The sequence below is a fragment of the Python bivittatus genome, unplaced genomic scaffold (genome assembly GCF_059951505.1).
Source record: "Python bivittatus isolate LINGU-HERP-01145 unplaced genomic scaffold, Pbiv_v1 ctg000020_np1212, whole genome shotgun sequence".
In the NCBI taxonomy this organism is placed as follows: domain Eukaryota; kingdom Metazoa; phylum Chordata; class Lepidosauria; order Squamata; family Pythonidae; genus Python; species Python bivittatus.
The window spans coordinates 100,277,314-100,295,938 of record NW_028277030.1 but is presented as its reverse complement, the minus strand read 5'-3'; the positions used below and the strand labels follow the sequence as shown (position 1 = coordinate 100,295,938).

At 36.0% G+C, this 18,625-nt stretch overlaps 1 protein-coding gene and 1 pseudogene across 1 annotated transcript in view; one reads left to right on the top strand and one right to left on the bottom strand.

Moving 5' to 3' along the window:
* The window catches only part of ZFAND3 (zinc finger AN1-type containing 3), a 140,901-nt gene that overhangs the window by 83,084 nt on the left and 39,192 nt on the right, over window positions 1–18,625 (bottom strand). The gene's annotated exons all lie outside the window — the stretch shown is intronic.
* LOC107326092 (eukaryotic translation initiation factor 3 subunit K pseudogene) lies at window positions 5,581–5,969 on the top strand (annotated as a pseudogene).

Here is an 18,625-nt window from a genome sequence, read left to right as displayed (position 1 = left end):
GAGGAAGAGCTGCAGATCTCTTGGAGTACTAATGGTGTTTATGACATGGCTAGATTACACCCGTCAGGACATCTAGTTGCTAATGTTGTCATACAGGAAAAGAATTCCCGAAGCTGCAAAGACAGAATTACAGTAGGAACCTGGAACGTTAGAAACACAAACACAGGAAAGTTCAACACAGTGAAAGATGAAATGAAATGACACAAATTGACATCTTAGCCATCAAGGAATTGAGATGGAGTGGGGTTGGACATGTTAATTTGGAAGATCACACTGTTTATTACTCAGGACAAGAAAAACAAAGAAGAAACGGTGCTGCTTTTATAGTTAGGAAGGGTATAGCAAGAACGGTACTTGGCTACAATGCAATCAATGACCAAATAATATTGATTAGATTTCATAGACAACTCTTTAATATGATGACCATTCAAGTTTATGCAACAACCACTGATGCAGAAGAGGAGGAGGTTGATGAGTTTTACCATCAAGTTCAATTTGAAATTGACAGAACACACAAGCAAGATGTGCTGCTTTTGATTGGAAAGCAGAATGCCAAAGCTGGAAACATGAAAGATGAAAATGTAGCTGTATTGTATGGCTTAGGAAACTGAAATGGAGCAGAAAACTGACTTAGCAATTTCTGCCACTCCAATTATTCCTTCATAGCTAACACGATATTCAAGCAACTAAAATAATGCTTCTATACATGGGCATCACCAGATGGAGTACACAGAAAGCAAATTGACTACATTATTGCTAAAAGGAGGTGGAGGTGCTCAATGATAGCATCAAAGGCATGGCCAGGTGCTGACTGTGCAACAGATCATGAGCTGCTCATGTGCAGGTCCAAGTTAAGCTAAAGAACAATAAGAAAGCCAGTCAGTTTCCATGGTATGAACATATACTCACCATTTTCAAGGACAACTCAGGAATAGCTTTGAAGTCCTGAATATCACTGATAGAGAACCAAAGGAATTATGAAATGAACTTAAGGAAGTTGTTAAGGACGAATATGAAAAGAGACTGCCAAAAATGAAAAAAGAGAAGAAAGCAAACTAGATGTCAGAACAAATCATGGAAATTACCAAGAAGAGAAAAGAAGCCAAAGCCAAGAAAGACAAAAAAAAAAAAAAAAAAATCTCAGAAAGGAACTTAACAAAGAGTTTCAGAGAGCTGTTAGAAAAGACAAGAAGCAGTATTAGAACATCTGATGGAAAGATGGAAACAGACGTGGAAAACCAAGGAAAGTCTTTCAAAAAATCTCTGAACTCAGAAGGAGGTTCTAACCTTGCATTGGTATGCTAAAGGGTGCCAATGGACAGATAGTAACTGATTCAAAGGAAATCAAAGAAAGATGGAAGGAATATACTGAAACATTGTACAGTAAAGATGTCAGCATCCAAGATATCTTAGAAGAGATTCCCTACTTACAAGAACCTCTAGTATTAGAAGACGGAGTTAGATTAGCACTCTGGTCATTACTAAGTCAGAAGGATACAGGAACTGATGGCATACCCACTGAAATATGGCAAGCAACAGAAGAAGAATCAGTCAGGGTTCTAACCAAGCTATGCCAGCAAATCTGGAGAACGACACAGTGGCCAACCGATTGGAAGAGGTCAATCTCAATTCCAATACAAAAAAAAAAAAAGACTTAACAGCATGTGCAAACTATTGTACAATATCCTTAATTTCACATGTTAGCAAAATAATGCTTAAGATCATCCAATGCACATTAGAGCCCTACATGGAAAAAGAGATGTCAGATATTCAAACTGGCTTTAGAAAAAGCCAAAGAACATGAGACATTATTGCTGATGCATGCTGGATAATTGAGAGAAGGCAAAGAATACCAAAAAGAAGTCACTATGTATTTCATTGATTATAAAAAGGGCTTTGATTATGTTGAACATGTCAAGCTGTAGAATGTACTCAGAAAAATGGGAATCCCAGAACATCTCATTGTCCTTATGTGAAACAGGTCAGAAAGCCACAGGACAGACAGAATATGGCAAAATAGTCTGGCTCCAGGTTGGTAAAGGAATGCGACAAAGCTATATACTCTCGCCTTATTTATTCAACCTGTATGCTGTATATATATATTAAGGGAAGCTGATTGGAAGAAGATGACCATTTTAAAATTGGAGGACGAAGCATGAATAATCAGCACTATGGTAGAGCAGCCATGATATCCAGACACTGTGATGTGTCTATACCTACAAAGATCAGAATTGTGCAAACCATGGTATTCCCTGTGACACCCTATGGAAGTAAAAGTTAGACTATCCCTATGGAATATCCTTCACCCTACGGAAGTGAAAGAAGCAGGATAGGAAGAGTGTTGACACTTTGGTGTTGGAAAAGACTCATGAGTCTTGAACAGACTCCTTTTCATGAACAAACAAGAAAACATACTAATGAGTCATCGAACCAATTAACCCAGAGTTCTCACTCAAGGCATAAATGACAAGGCTCAAATTACCATACTTTGGACATTATGTGAAGTCTCTAATGCTGGAAAAGGTGAAAGGGCAGAGAAAAACAGGATGATCAGCAGCAAGGTGGATGGACTCAGTTACAATGGTGATGAGTGTACCATTAGAAGATCTGAAAGACCAGGTTAGGGATAGAATGTCATGGAGAAAATCTGTCTATCTGGTCACTAGGAATTGAAAATGACTTGATCGTACATAATCAATCAATCAATCACCTGCTTTGTAGCTCCTCATACTTTTAAATTAAAGGAGGTTTGATGGAATCCACAATCCACTTAGCTAAAAAAATTAAAAATAAAAACTGACCACAGCTAATTGTGTTGCTTCAATTTTATTAATGCTTAAACATGATTTGCAATGAGGAACGAAACCAAGGAAAACAAAATCAGTTAGCATAGCAATTAAATGGCAGATTTGAATTAAGTGGCAAACTTGTGAACAGCATGCTTGAGGCATTTCATTACACTATGACAAATGCTTTCTACCACACTCCATGTGTTGATTAGGCATTCTTTGTGTTGGTGAACTATGTCACAGCTAACAGCAATTTTGTGAATGGCCACTGTTGAGGTAGATAAGACTATGTTTTGTGTATTTCATTTCTTTCTGATTTACAGTATATATTTTCTACTCCCTCATAATCATCAGCATATGTGTGCATGTGTTTGTAACTCAACACTTCATGCAACTTATGAAGTGAACCATGACAGAAAAAATGTTTACACCATTACATGTTTCTAGGTCTCTTAAAAGTGCCACATGCCAGATTGCTTGTAGTAACTATATTTAAGAAGTTTCTGAACGAGTTATGCCAGAAGCACAAGATCTGTCAAATGAGTAGGAGGATGGGAATAATGCAGTCAGATTACAACAGAGAACAGATTGCAGTCAGATCTCATTTCATATATTGGGAAATGTTTTTACTCTCTTGTCTGTTTCCCAGAAAGTTACTCAGTCTATAAGTATCAAGTAGAAATTGAAATCCCACAATAAGGCTACTTTTAAAGAGTTTTTAAAAGCTTTTCAACGCCAGGTCTACAGTTTATATAGTGAAGGCAGTAATAATCTATCTCATACAGATTACTACTTATTTGCACATTGATAGGCAGTATATCTAGGTAGACCGAACCATATCACTTTTCTTCTATACAGTATCTAGCATGATGGTTGCTCTAAATTATCAGGCCTGGGACTCCCAGGGGACCGGGGAGATTTTATGATGGCTCCCTTATTAATTTTATCCCCTCCTGTTTTGTGTGCTTTTATAGTTTTTTATTTGTAATTGTTTTTATGTATTTATTCTTTTTAATTGTTGTACGCCACCCAGAGTCACTTTGTGTGAGATGGGTGGCTATATAAATATGATAGATAGATAGATAGATAGATAGATAGATAGATAGATAGATAGATAGATAGATAGATATTAAATGGCAACATCATTTAAGCAAGCTTGCCTTCACCAGCAAAAAGCATCTTCTATAAGAATGGATTTCTAATACTTTGCCAGTCACATTGTAACTGCATGTTTATAAATCTATGAATCATTATCATTATACTCTATTGCATTTTTGGCAATGATTATATTCTTTCTATTAATGTATATTAAAGGATCATAAATACTGGAATTCTAATACATGTTTTAGTTTTAGTCTGTGCTTAAATGTTTATATATTATTGTTGTAGGTTGTTCAAAGGACTAAAATCATGGGATGGCATCAAATAACATAATAATTAAATGAAATAAAGTAATTAAATGTAAATATGTTACAGCTGAGATGCTACTATAGTGAAGGATTTCTTTCACATTACTGAATAATGTAGTTCTCTTTAGTTTTCTTTACAGTGGTATACAGACATCAGGAGTAAATGTATATACAAAGAAATGTTCCTTCAAGTAATTGGGGCCCAAATTGTTTTAAAAAACTTTCTTAATTGGGCTCTGAGAAAACAGACAACCAGTGAAATATCTTTCCTGTATTTGTATTTGGCTGTACCAGTTATAATATTGTACTACAAGTAGTCCTCGCTTAACAAAGGTAATTGGGACCAGAATTTTCTTTGCTAAGTGAGGCAGTCACAAAGTGTGACATCATGTGACCACACTACTTAGCAACGTAAATTCTGGCACTTCTGGTTGCTGTCGTTAAGTGAATCACTGCGGGTCATTAAGCAAGGACATCACGTTTGCCATTTGCGACCTCCTGCTGGCTTCCCCATTGACTTTGCTTGTAGGAAGTTGGCAAAGAAGGCCACAAATGGCGATCACATGACCGCGGGGATGCTGCAACCATCTTAAGTATGAGGACGGTTCGTAAGTACCACCTGTTCAGCGTCATCATAACTTTGAATGGTTGCAGAACAAGTGGTTGTTAAGTGAGGACCACCTGTAGTTGAAGCTTCTGGATCATCCATAAAGAATTATACTTTTCTAATGTACAGATTATTAGACTGATATTCACTATTGATCTAACTCTGTTCTGAAATAAACATGGATGGAGAACCAAAAGCTGATCAAAATATAAGGTACTGAGACCATCTAAATCATACATAACTGTATCATGAATACCATATCCAGGACTTGAATCCAGATTGAAATGGATCTAGATGTCTTTCTCTAAAAGTGTCTGGATTTGCCAAGAATAGTATACAGTACAGCTGTTACAGTTGTTAAGGAGAGACTGCACATCTGCTTCTTTTCAAAGCATCCAGCATGACTCATTCTTGTTAAGAGATATTATTTTTTAAACATGCCCATTCAGTGTTCTTCAGCAAGTTATAAATAGCTAAGTAGACATGGGTTAAGAACACACTTTGTCGGCTGAACTGCTTCAAGCACATTGTCATGAACATAAAGTAGTATCAACTGAAATTGATTCCATACCACTAAACCAGATACAACTACGCACTATATTGGCAATTATGTCACAATGAAAATAAAATAAAGTTTATTCTGAAAATGCTTTGCAACCTTACCTCCCATGGAAGCTTGCCAGAGAAATATGGAGGAGACATGGACCAGTTAAGGACCTTCCTTACACAGTGCAAGATGTTCATGGACAGCAGACCTGCAGAGTTCCCAACAGACTTCACCCTGTGCAAGTGCATGATTGACCAGGCTTGTCAAGAGGAGAGCCCGATCCATCAGAACTTATATTTGGGTGAACTGCTGGAGAACTGTCATTTTCAGGCTTTCTGGAAAGCTCTGGATAAGAATATGAAACTCCTGGATGTGATTGTTGGATTTTGTCATGTAGTTGGAATCACATACCAGCACAATGACTGCTGGCTTCTTGCCAAAATGTTGGGTGATCTAATAGATAATCAGCTGAAGTCTTGGATGAACAAATATGGCTGGACAGAAACAGAGCCTGGGACAATATTCATCTGCAACCAGGAAGAGAGTATCAAGCCTCAAACATTGTAGAGAAAAGAGACTTTGACAGTGTTTTCATTTTCATGACTTCTTCCCAGTGACCCCATGACACTCTCCTTATCCACCAAACTAATTCTAATCCCATTTTAAGAGCATGCCAATAAACAGCATTCTCACTCACCAAAAAAAAGAAAAAAAAAAAAAAAGGATCCGCCACCCCCACCAGTCACAGTTGGAGGGGAAGAGGAGTACGAGGTGGAAGCAATCTTGGACTCATGAAGGAGAGGGAGGGGAATTCAGTATTTAATTCATTGGAAGGGGTACCCAGAGGCAGAGTGTTCATGGGAGAATGCAAGGGATGTACACACTCCAGTGTTGGTGCACCACTTTCATCAGCGTTTCCCTAACAAGCCAAGCCCTTACAAGCTACCCAAATCTCCAGATGCTCAGGAGCAAGCAGTTTGTGAGTGAACAGGCGGAAGGTTTGGTAGGGGCCCTGGGACAGGAATGTGCTGAGACCAAAACTGCTTGGCCTTCGACCTCCAGCATCCATCTCCCAAGGAGAAGGGGGGCTGATTTTCCTAACTCTGTAACTGTTTTGCAGGAGGAGCTGCCCAATGTGGAGCAGTCATCAGGGAACTCGGAGGGAAGCGCCACACCTGTGCTTTCATCTCTACCATCCCTGCCCAGTTCCCCAAGAACTTGGAGGAGGAGTCTGACTTTGGGGGGGGGTATATGATGGAATGTACCTACGAGGAGGAGAGTGATGTAGGAGATCAAGGCTATCAAAAAAGGAGGGACTGCATTCCAACAGGGGAAAGGAGACAAAAGACAATGCAGCCCACAAGAAGAGTGTGGGAAGAGTAAGAGGTTCAGGATAGTGACTCCCTACAATCTCCCAGGGTATATCCACTAGTTGCTATAGTATAGGTTTAGTTTGGCAAGACTCTGTCTATAAGGTGTAAGCAAATAAAGGAACTATACTCAATTTGACTGTTTTATTGTTGTTCTTGGGCTGGGCCTGACAATTTGCTAGCTGGAAGAGCCCTGCCAATCTAGGCTAATCTTGAAAAGTTAAGGAGGGTCAGACCTGGTTAACACTTGAATAAAGACCACCAGAAAATTCCAGAGCTGCAGGCTTCACTGGGAAACTGAAAAAGCGTCCTGGGGAAGAAGGCAGTGGCAAGACTGTTGCCCTAAAAAATCTATATGGACCTATCCACCCTCAAGCTTGACTTGAGGGAGACTATTTGAGAATGCCACTGTGGTAATTAAATAAGACTGCTTGGTGACTATTACTGCCACAAAACAGAAATAAGCAGCTCTTTCTTATGTTCAAAGTCATTATGATATTAATACCTTTTGCATTCAAGTTTTGTTCCTGCCTGTTTCATACCCAGGAGAATTAAGTAAGGGAGCTAATTTTGTTCCAAAGAGCTGAGTGATGAATAACATTCTAAGCATTTAAATACTTTTCTGAGTACTAGATCAATTCTTTGATCTCAAATACTTCAGGCAAACCACACTTCAGGTTCACATTCCATTCCTTGCCCTTCTTTTTTCTGCTTGGTGGAGACAAAACAAACTGCATTTAAGCAAAAGTGGAAGCAAAACTTCAAAAAAATGCTCCCCCGGTACACGAGAGGAAGGGGAGACATAAACAGCTTGTCTAAACTCACTGAAGTTGTATTAAATACTGCAATTCTATGATAAATAAAACCTGCTGTACCTAACCCTTATATACTATTTATTTACAAAATCTATGTGGTCACCCATCTTCAGGAATTAATTCTGGGCAGCTCACAACACAAAATAATAGAAACCTAAATACAAATACAAACATAATACATGCAAAATGTAAAAGCCAAAGCACCTCAAGCATTATCTTCAATCACAGATTCACCTACTGTAAATTAGGCTCTGCTAATAACCTGGTCCTAACAGGTACCACAACAGAGAAGGCATGCCTCCTGGGCCTTGCAAGATGGCATTGTCTCACTGTGGATACTAGGAGCATAACCACACTGCTGGATCTGGTGGGATGGGCAGAAACAACTGAGATAGGTGGTCCCACAAGTAACTTGGCCCTGTGCCATGTAGAACTTTAAATAATAATAATAAGCTTTTCATTATTGAAATAAACTATTATTAAAAATAATAAGAAATTTGGAGTGCACTCAGAAGCCTGCTGGGAGTCAGTGCAGCTCACACAGCAGAGGTGTTACATGGGTGAACACTGGTACATCTGATACTGCACATGTCGCTGTATTCCGGACCAGCTGAGGCTTCTGCATGTTTTTCAAGGACGACCCCAGTGCAGTAATCCAGATGGGAAGGGACTAAGGCATAAGTGAGCAGTGCCTCCAGATCCAGGAATAGTGATGATACCTCACCTGTGCTGACAGATGACCTCACCCAGCAGCTTCATGTAGATGTTAAATAGAAAGAGAGTTGAACCCTGAGGCACCCCATGCAGGGACAAGGGTTTAGACCACTCCCCCTACAAACACCTCAGTTAACACTTTCCAAAGACTTTTAGATACAATACCATTTTTTTCCTCTTACCAAACTTATGTCTTTTGTTGGCTTGACCATTCTAACTTTTACAAATAATTCCATATGTGTTTAGGGACAAAAGCGAGGCTACTAGAGGTATACTTACTGTATTTTATTACATTCTTAAAAAATATTTGCAGATTCCTCTTGTTACATAGTATTGTAGCTTTAGATAGTGTAGGAGAAGAACCATATTAGTTTATGTGGGCAAAAAATCAGGAGGAGGTCTTCAAATGAAAACCTATGACTTTAAATAAAATATGTTGGAAAAGTGCTACCAAACTCCTTCTGATTTAGCTTTAGACAGGAATTCCTCCCCCTCCCCAGCAATAGAAAGACAACACAAATAAGACTTTTAACCCGGTAGAAGTAAATCACAAGCCTTTTACCCATAAGACCATACACTGCTCCTTAACAGCAACTTTTTCTGTTAAGCTTCAAGCCAAACTGCCTTTGAGCTTCTCCCTTAAAGAAAGATTCATAATTTCTAAAGTTTTATGTAACTAAAATGCTGAATCAAGGTTGGAGAAAGCTTTATATAGCTTCCAGAAAAAATCTAAATTTAAACAAAATTGCTATCAACTGCCAGCAGTTTGCCAATAAGAGAACAAATTTTAACCTGTGAATTGCTGGCATATATCAGATATAGTTTCTTCTGCTATCCATAAACTTTTCTAAACTATTTCATTTCCTAAGAGAAAAATCACACAATACCCTAGCATTATGAAGCTACTGCAGTTGCCACTACTAAGAGAATACTATGAGGTTTTTGCATCATGCAATTTTAGTCACCAGGAAAAATCCAATTCCAGAATCTTTGTATAGCTCATAGAGTGTGAACCTGTAATAAGATCATTTAATATCTACTGTAGATTATTATAAGCTATTTATTTTGTTCAGTCAATTCTCCAGATTTAATGTAGAAGAACAAAGCACAAGTATATTGTTTTACTATTCTATTAGTTAACAGCGATAACTGGAATGCTAACTGAATTGGATCCACTTATCATTCTGTTTTATATTACTGTAAAACCTTAATTTAATGGATCGTTTGGGGAGAAAGAGTGCCTGTTCAATCTAAATGTCCATTAAATCCAAATGTAAGTAACATCATTTATATAACTACCTGATGTTTTCACATCTCTTGAATCAATTTATGTCACTTGCGTAATTATGGAATTACACTGATGATATAAATTGATGCAAATGGAAATTACATCCATTGTCCAGGCAGACTTTGGAAACAACAAACCAGTTATTTTACAAGTGAAGCTGAATCACAACTTTGGTCTGTTGCATTTGAAGTCCAGTAAATGCAGTGTGTTAAATCAAGGTTTCACTGAAACAGGAGCTCCATGTATACAAGGCAATCTTTCTACTTCCAAACACCGTGCACAGGTATACAAATTTCATTCTAAAAAAAATGTGCTTGAATTTACTTTGAGGAAATAATTTACCCCATGATATTTTTCCAACTTGAACAGTCCATGGTAGCAAAAATCAGAAGGAGCCTGGTAGTAGCTTTTCTAACAACTAATTCTGGTAAAGGAAGTATTAAACTGTTATATAAAATATGAAAGAATAATAATTGGTTATAAACACAGAAAAAGCAAAACATATATTATTTTTATATTCAATATATGGAATAATATAATTCTCTCTCTTTGTGCATTTTATGTAGTGATAAATAGATTCAGAACTGCACCATGTCAAACATGTAAACAAAAAAGTAAATTTACTATCTACTATAGAACAAAGAAGTGCTATTTACTATCATAAATTAGTAAATTCCAAATTATTTTTGCAATTTTTTAAAGACATTAGCCAAGTGAAGATGTTAGTTATATAAAATATTTTCTTTTCCAAAAATATTAACTGTATCTCTTTATGAATCAAATTACAGTATACGGCAATGAAGCTCCTGTTAAAAACAATAGCTATCTAACATACTTTTTTAAGTTCTAACAAATCATCTTGAAATTCTTATGAATACATATCACTATCAATTTTGTCAAAGAAGTCCTCAGCCACCTCTTTTTGTTAAAAAAAAAAGAGAGGGGGGAAGAAAAATGATCAGAATATTATTATACTAGCAAGAAGCAAAAGAGAAGCAGAAAATTCTGATTTTATTCCCCAAGTGTTCCCCTATGATAATGTCCTGATCTTTATGGTGTTACAAGCGTACGATCTAAACAGTTTTATGTAGCCAAGCATCTATGCAGAGTGTTATTTCTTAGTCATATATCATCTACCAGTGGAGCTTTGGGGACCTATTAACCCAACACTAAATCTCTGAATTGCTTATTTCCTGTATTTAATTCTTATCACAATTTTAAATATTACCTCTTGAAATTCATCAGTTCATGAAAGAGTAGTTATCCCTTCCATTCCTTAATTATACCTGTGGTCAGCTGGAAATAATGTCTGATAATGTCTTTTGCACATGTGTCAAACGTACTATAATTATATACCAAGTGCATTTATTTTAAAGGCAGTATTCGTGATGCTTTCAGGGATTTGTATTCTTCAACATTTGACAAACCTATACCACTAGGTATGTGAAGAAACCTATATGATTACTTTATGACTGGATATAAAAAAGTAGTTCTTAAAATTTCTTCTTTATTCTTTAGTTGGTTTCAATATCTCGTGAAAGCCTTTAAAAAACAAATTATATCAGAACATTAGGTATATACAAATGTATTCCCATGTAGACACATGTCATACTTCTCATTAAAACTGAAACACTTCTCTTTTCAAGTATTAATGTACCATACCCTGAAAAGGAAGTATTCCAGTAAATTTTCCTAGGCTGTTAGCTAACTGACTGAGCAAACAGGAATAGGGGAAGGGAGAGGGGGGGGGAAAAAAACAAGGGTCATATAAAACTTAATATACCAAATAATTCCACAACATACACATTAATTAGTAAAGGGCTGGTATATATTCCACTATGAAGTATATAACAGTGCTTGGAACCTTTTAGCTTAGAAATAAGGCAAATGGCATGAGGGAATGGAGATGGGATGCATGATCTATGCATAAAGATTATACATTACATGGAAAAGCATATACAGAGAAAATGTTCTTCCCTCTCTTGTTAGAACTAGAGCCCAATGTTTTCCAGAAAAGCTAAACTGTGGACAATTAAGATCAGATAAAAAGAAGAGCAGACTTAAATTATGGAATTTATCTCCAGTGAAGTTACATTCATCTGTTTCGAATTAGAAAGGGATTAGACAAATTCATAGAGCATGAAGCTGTCAGTGTTTACTACCTATAATGTTTATATGTTACTTCCACTATAAAGGCTGTAGGGTTCTCAATATCAGTTCCTATTATGCAAGGTGTTAGAGTGCTCAGATTCTGCTTCTGACCTTCCCAGAAGCATTTGGTCAGTTATGAAGAAATACTCTGCCAGACTGCACATTTTTGACTCATTACAGTAGAGTTCATCTTACACTAATAAAAGTATCTTTCTAAAATCTTAAGCCTTAAAGAACCAATAATAGTCCTTTTGGAAATATAAGTGATAGCGCTATGAGTTTTCTATCCTGGGGGGGATTGGTCTGAGAACCAGGTAGAACAGACAAAACACTTATAATATTCTTTTTCAGTATGAAGTTATCTACATGGACAGAGAGTTTTGTTATCTTGAGTGTTTCATGCAGAGACATAGAATTTAAAATGAAACGAATTGTAAAAATTGGCAGACTACCTATTCAGCATAATTATTGCTGCTTTACAACAAAGCACAAGCATCTATTAAAAGGTCAGGAAAATGTAAGGAAAAACAGACTATACTCCATGAAAATAATCACATAGTCTTGATACCTCTTAATGGAAATTAATTGGACTCAAATAATTTAATTCATCCATAATTTAAACACAAGAACAACTCAATCCAAAGAACATGCATAATATATTTTCCATTTTACTGAAAATTCTTTTTACACTGGTTTCTACTTAGAAACCTTACATAACAGCAAACACATGAAATAAGCTACATGAAGTATGTTATCGAAGTGGTTCATCATAAGTAAAACAAAATAAAAACCCTTCCGAGAAATACAGAATTTCAGCAATGATTATTTTCATAAACTATTTTATATACTTCTTTAAAAAACAACAAATTATATTGCTGTCTGAACAACACATTCCATTAATTACAAGTTCAAATAGTAATTTTAAAATCAATAGATCAATTTATATCTAGTAAATCAAAAAACAATGAAAACATGAAATATGATTTCAATAAATAACTACAAATCTCAACTACAAACTGTTAGAAAACAACTAAGACTAGTAACCACAAGAAACCTTTCAGTTACATGTCTTCTGCTTTCTTTACATTTTACAATTTCAGATATTCTGAAAATATGAATACATCTTTGCAGGCACATTTTCATATCCCTGAGCTGTGATTGGTTAAACCCAGAAGGGTTAATTCTGATAAACTAGCCTTTGCTTCTGTGCAGTATATTAAATGATCCTTTGAACAGAACAGATGTGTTGCATATCTCAGTTATTATCTTAAATTATACATAAACTCTGAAATGTCCATGACAGTTTAATTATTAAGACAGGAAATGCACAATTGTTAGGAATGCAATGATAGATGGGAGATGAATAGAATTTTCCCTTTTAAAAGCTATCCAAATGTGGCATTACCTTCAAGCAAGACAGACATTTCCAGAGAGGGCAAAAGCTGAAGACTGAGGAGGAAAAAAAATTATTCTTATTGTTGATTGGTTCACTGAAACAAGTTTGTCCTGGGTTAAGCAAAATTCACATGGAAATAAATTATTTCTACTTTACTTTGTGTTACCTTGAGTAATTTTTGAAACTTTCTACCATTCTCAAGAGATGTACAGTGGTACCTCAGTTCACAAACTTAATTTGTTCCACAATTCTGGTTGCAAACCGAAATGGTCGCGAACCGAATCAAATTTCCCCATAAGGTTCAATTCAATGTAAATAAGGTTAATCCGTTCTGACCCCTACAAACGTGGTCGCCAACTGAATCAAATTTTCCCATAAGGTTCAATGTAAATAAGGTTAATCCGTTCTGAACCATATGTATTTTTTTTTTAACCATAAAAATATGAAACAAAGTACAGTACAGTACAGTATGAAGAGAGAGAACACTAACCTCGCTTGAGGCGACACCAAAAAGCTTCACAGCAAGTGTCTGTCTGCGACCACGATCTCGCCTAGAGGAAGCCACGACCACGTGTCAGAGCAGGGAAGATGGCCGCGGGTCATGTTCGTCACCTGATGCGGAGTTAGCGAACGGAAGCAAAAATGTGCGAATGCTGCTGTTCGCGAACCAAATTCGTGAATAGAAGCATTCGTGAACCGAGGTATTACTGTATTTGCTTTTGGTGGATTACAATGGACATAAGGTACCACTGGCTGGTACCTATTAGTGTTGTAAGTATTTAGCACTACAAATATACATCCTGAAACCCTGCAGATATAGCTCTTACTATTTAATTGCTTATTATTCTAAACTTAAATAATAGAACAGGGTGCATAGCTATGTTACTCCTTTTTAAATTGGTATTATTTAAGCAAAGGACCTTTCATATCTCAAGTCCCACCAATCCCGCTATAAAGAACCTGGGCCCACCTTAGGAGAAACAGGAAGTCCACTATATCCATAAAGGACAATTATAGGTTTACAAGCATTCAGTTATTATATTTATTATTTATGGTAAGTATTGAAGACTTAAGTTTCAGTGATGTACCTTATGTCTTATTTAAGCTATTCCTGAGTCTCACATGTGTACACATACTACCAGATGAGAACCATGGATACTATCAGGTGGATCAGACCAGGAAATCAACTTAATAGGAAGGCTAAAACTACTTTTATTGTTACTGGCTTTAACAACAGAATCTTACAAGTCTTATTATACTGTCCCTCCTCCTGCTTCTTACACTCCAGCTAATAGGAGAGGCATCTGCCTGAGCTGCTTCTGAATGCTATCTCTTTGCTCTGGACTTATAATGTTTCCAACCCTTTTCCTAAGTAACAGTCCTTATATATCTCCTTACTCTGTACAGATACAGAGCATCTTACTACATTTTCAGTAACCCCAAACATCTATGAATGCTACGTATTTCCAATTACAAATATTAGAAAATTAACATAAGATTCATTTAGTTAGCTTTGAAAAGGAATTAATTACACATTTCAAAAGTATCCTCTTATTAGTTGGCCTCTTTTTTGGAAAGAAAGAGTTAAACTGTTCCATTTATTCCCCAAAGATCTTAATTCCACTCAGTAGTGCCATGTTTTATTTAAAACATACTCTCTCTGAGTAACCACTTGTTCTAATTGGCAAGGCAAGGCAGGGTCCCAGAAGCACACAGCTCGTTACATTCAGGTTGGATTACAAAAACACGAAACAAACTGCATCGAAATGTACAAATTAACAGCACAGGAGTGCACAACACGGACATGGAATTAGATTGTAATATGGAACCAACTCTATAGGGAAGCTGTGGAACAAACCACTAGTGTCTTTATAAAACTCTACAAGGTTTCGAAATGAGCAAATACAGAAAATAGAGGATAGTGGGTCTTTTTCATAATTCAACAAAATCACTAAACATAGACAAAAAACAAAATTCCTTTTTATGTATTCCTATATATGCCATGCAGAAGATGGGTGCTACTAAAAAAAAGTTTAAGAAACTTAAAAACACCAGCCATCATCCCTTTCTATATTCACACTGATGGTCTGAACAAATCTTTTCACAATTAAGTGATATCCTAAACATTTTTATTTGTCTGAAAACCCACACACAAGGGACTAACTTAGAGCTGATGTTTCAGCAAGCCATGCAGACAGCAAGGTTAATGAGGTAAAAATTAGATGAACACAATATTAATAAGACAGAAAGCCACAACACAGACAGAAACTATTTGCTGGGGAAGGGGGAAATCACATGTGCATCTTTGTGAAAAGTTTTCTGTATGCTTTTTCTCCATTTGACCAAACTTCTTCAGTGGGGATAAATGATGTTTGTCAGCCATCCCAAAATCAATATGGAATGCATTAAAATAAATAAATAAATAAACCAACATTCAGACATTAAAGAGATGTTATATTTCTGCTACTTAACAGAAAAATGTAGATATTTTACACTTGTGCAAAATAAAGATTCCCTAGACTGCTATATCAAAATGTTAATGTAAGAATGTTTCCTTAACTTTCTAAATGGTAATATATCTATGGAACTGGTAATTTTCCCAGTTGGGACCAAGGTACCTGAAGGAATGTCTCCTCTTATTTCATTCAGCTATCACTCTGATATCAGGATTAGCTCTTCCCTGTTTCTCTCTTAATAGAGGTGAAGCAGATAAAATCAGAAAGATCTTTTCCTATTAATGAAATACTCTAAGAATATTTACCCACTGCTAGATAAATCTTTCCCCCCATATTTAAAAAATCTTACACATTACTATGTTTTTATCTACTGATTGCATTTTATACTGTTTTTATGGCTTTTAATTATTTGTAACTTTGTAAAATGTCCTGGTATCAAATGTGATGAAAAGCATGGTATTTTAAATAAATACTCCTCCTCCTCAGCCATGTAAAACAGTTACCTACATCTAGCTTTTCAATGTACCTAAAGATTAATCATGTGGAAATTAAATAGCATGCACATGAGCCCAAAATTCTGGATGTTTTCAGAGAAATTGTATGTATTGCGGGAACACTGTAAATATGGATTTCAGAGCTATGCATACATAGTCATGAGCTACATTTATTACCATTTAAAACAACAATCCCGGCAATATTTTTAAAAGCATGCTAAATCAGTTGAATATAAAATGGACAAGAACACAAGGTACTGCCAGATTCTCAATGCTAGGCAGAAAATGACTTCAGCAACAGGCTTGCACCAGACACTCAACAGACTACAGCTATAATAGTAAGTCTGAATGCTATTAAAATATACCACAAAGCACTGGCTTAATGGAGAAGCACAAATTGAGGTGCCAACTTCTATCAGGCTTTAAGGCAGGAGAAATTGTACTACAGCCCTTCTAATCACAAGAGGATGTTCTTGAGCAGACAGCTGAGAACACAACTACTCCTCTCACAGAATGAGAACAATGCTCTACTTCTGTACACCTGAAAATTTCTAGCTGCTAATCAGGGACTATTACCATGCATTATATAATGGAAGAACTGAAATATTCTAGTGCACTGTAATTATCAGCACTACATCTGGAAGCAACTAATTTTAAGGGAGCATTAAAGGAAAAATGATTTTTAAAAACTGCATGAGACAGCTGGATAAGAAATTCATCCTTACAAGATAACATACTGTTATTATTCTAATATCAACAAAACCCCCAGAACATTGCCATGTTACATTACAGAGTCTGCTCAAGCCATATATTAATACAATACTTCTAGACTGCTATAATAGTAGCATGGAACACTGAATCTAAAAACTATCAGTCAAAGGGAGGTGAAAAAAAAAGGATGTATGCAAAGTTTTGGTACTACAGTAGAAAACAATATATTTAGCCACCTATAAGACAATCTGATAAAGCCATAAAATGACATGTTGAGTCATTTGTTCATTGAGTACTAATCTGAAGTATAACAACTACACACTACAGCAATTTTTATGGTGTTATTCTACAGCTATACTGAAAATAAAAAAAAGACCATTTTTATTAAGTAAAACTATTTTACAGGAAATTTTCCTGTTGTGTCAGCCAACATCCCAAACAGTCTCAGTCATTCACAAGCTGCCTGCCAGGAGTAGAATCAATATCTTCATAAGGGAGAGAATTTATTTCTGTAATGTAGGCACAGAGATATACCAATAAACATTCCTTCAGCAAGAGGCAGAAACTTTGAGAGTTTTTAAAAACAAAGGAAAGCTCTGAAGGCAACAGAGGTAGAACGTGCGTTACAGGGCTAGGGATGATAGTGAGCTAGGAACAATCTCCTTCACCCTTTGAATAACTTTCTAGAGACTTTCCAGGGAGAATTTCAAGTAAACTGAAAGAGAAGAAATAGTGTCTTCATGGATCATTTAGTTTTGCAGATATACCTAATGTCTGGCTAGAAACTGCAATAGGATTCTTTAATTTCTTTCTGTCCTAAGTATCCTTATTTTTCTGTACAACTATGGGGAATTGGATGCTTAATGTCACCTTTAATTCAACTATACTTCACACTGAGCATGAAATTATTAATTTTATTTTAGACTCTCTTGTAATCTATTATTAAAGTAGCTCCCATATCCTAAAGGAGATTGCACTAATTATAGCCCACCAATGCTATCATGTAGCCTATATGGAACACTGCATGTACTTCTGTAAATGTCTTGCAAAGTTAAAAAAGGCTTTTACAAATGTTCATTTCTTTTTTTAACAAAGTTTTGTTTTGTTTATCTCTTGTGACATTGATCTATCTCCCAATGAAGGGCTGTATCCTCTAGTCATGCACCTATATGCTACATAGCCAGGAGATTGCATTATAGAGATTATTTCATTTTTCCATATTTACTTTTTTTAATTGACAATAAGGCAGCACACAATGAGGTTAGGAGAAAGGTGACAGATGAGATGCCCTCTGGAACACATGTGGTGGCAGTAGAAACTACTAGGAACTACTGCAAAAGGGAGAAAGAAATCCAAACTATAAAGAATTCTGAACTAGGAAAAGAGGCTTTAGACTACCAGCTTTCCACTATATGGGCTCAACTACAGTGCTACAGTTCTATAGCTATATTCTATTCTCTTCTTATCACCTTACTATTTTTTTAAAGTTAGTATGCAAATTATTTTTTAAGTTTATGGAACAAACCAATTTATAAATACCATTCCAATAATTATTTGTATTTCTTGTAGAAACTATTTTTATTCTACTGTTGTTACTACTTTTCTTGTCAAAACAAAAGGAAGGAAGGAAGGAAGGAAGGAAGGAAGGAAGGAAGGAAGGAAGGAAGGAAGGAAGGAAGGAAGGAAGGAAGGAAGGAAGGAAGGAGGAAGATGCAGCTCAAAGCACAGAATCATATTCTTCAGACTTTCTATTTTAGATATAGTACATAGCTGGAACAACATATCCTCAAATTACACAGCAGTATGGATAAAAATTAAAGCTTTTCATGATCAAATGTGTACATATGACAGACATTTATATGTGCATGTGTATATACA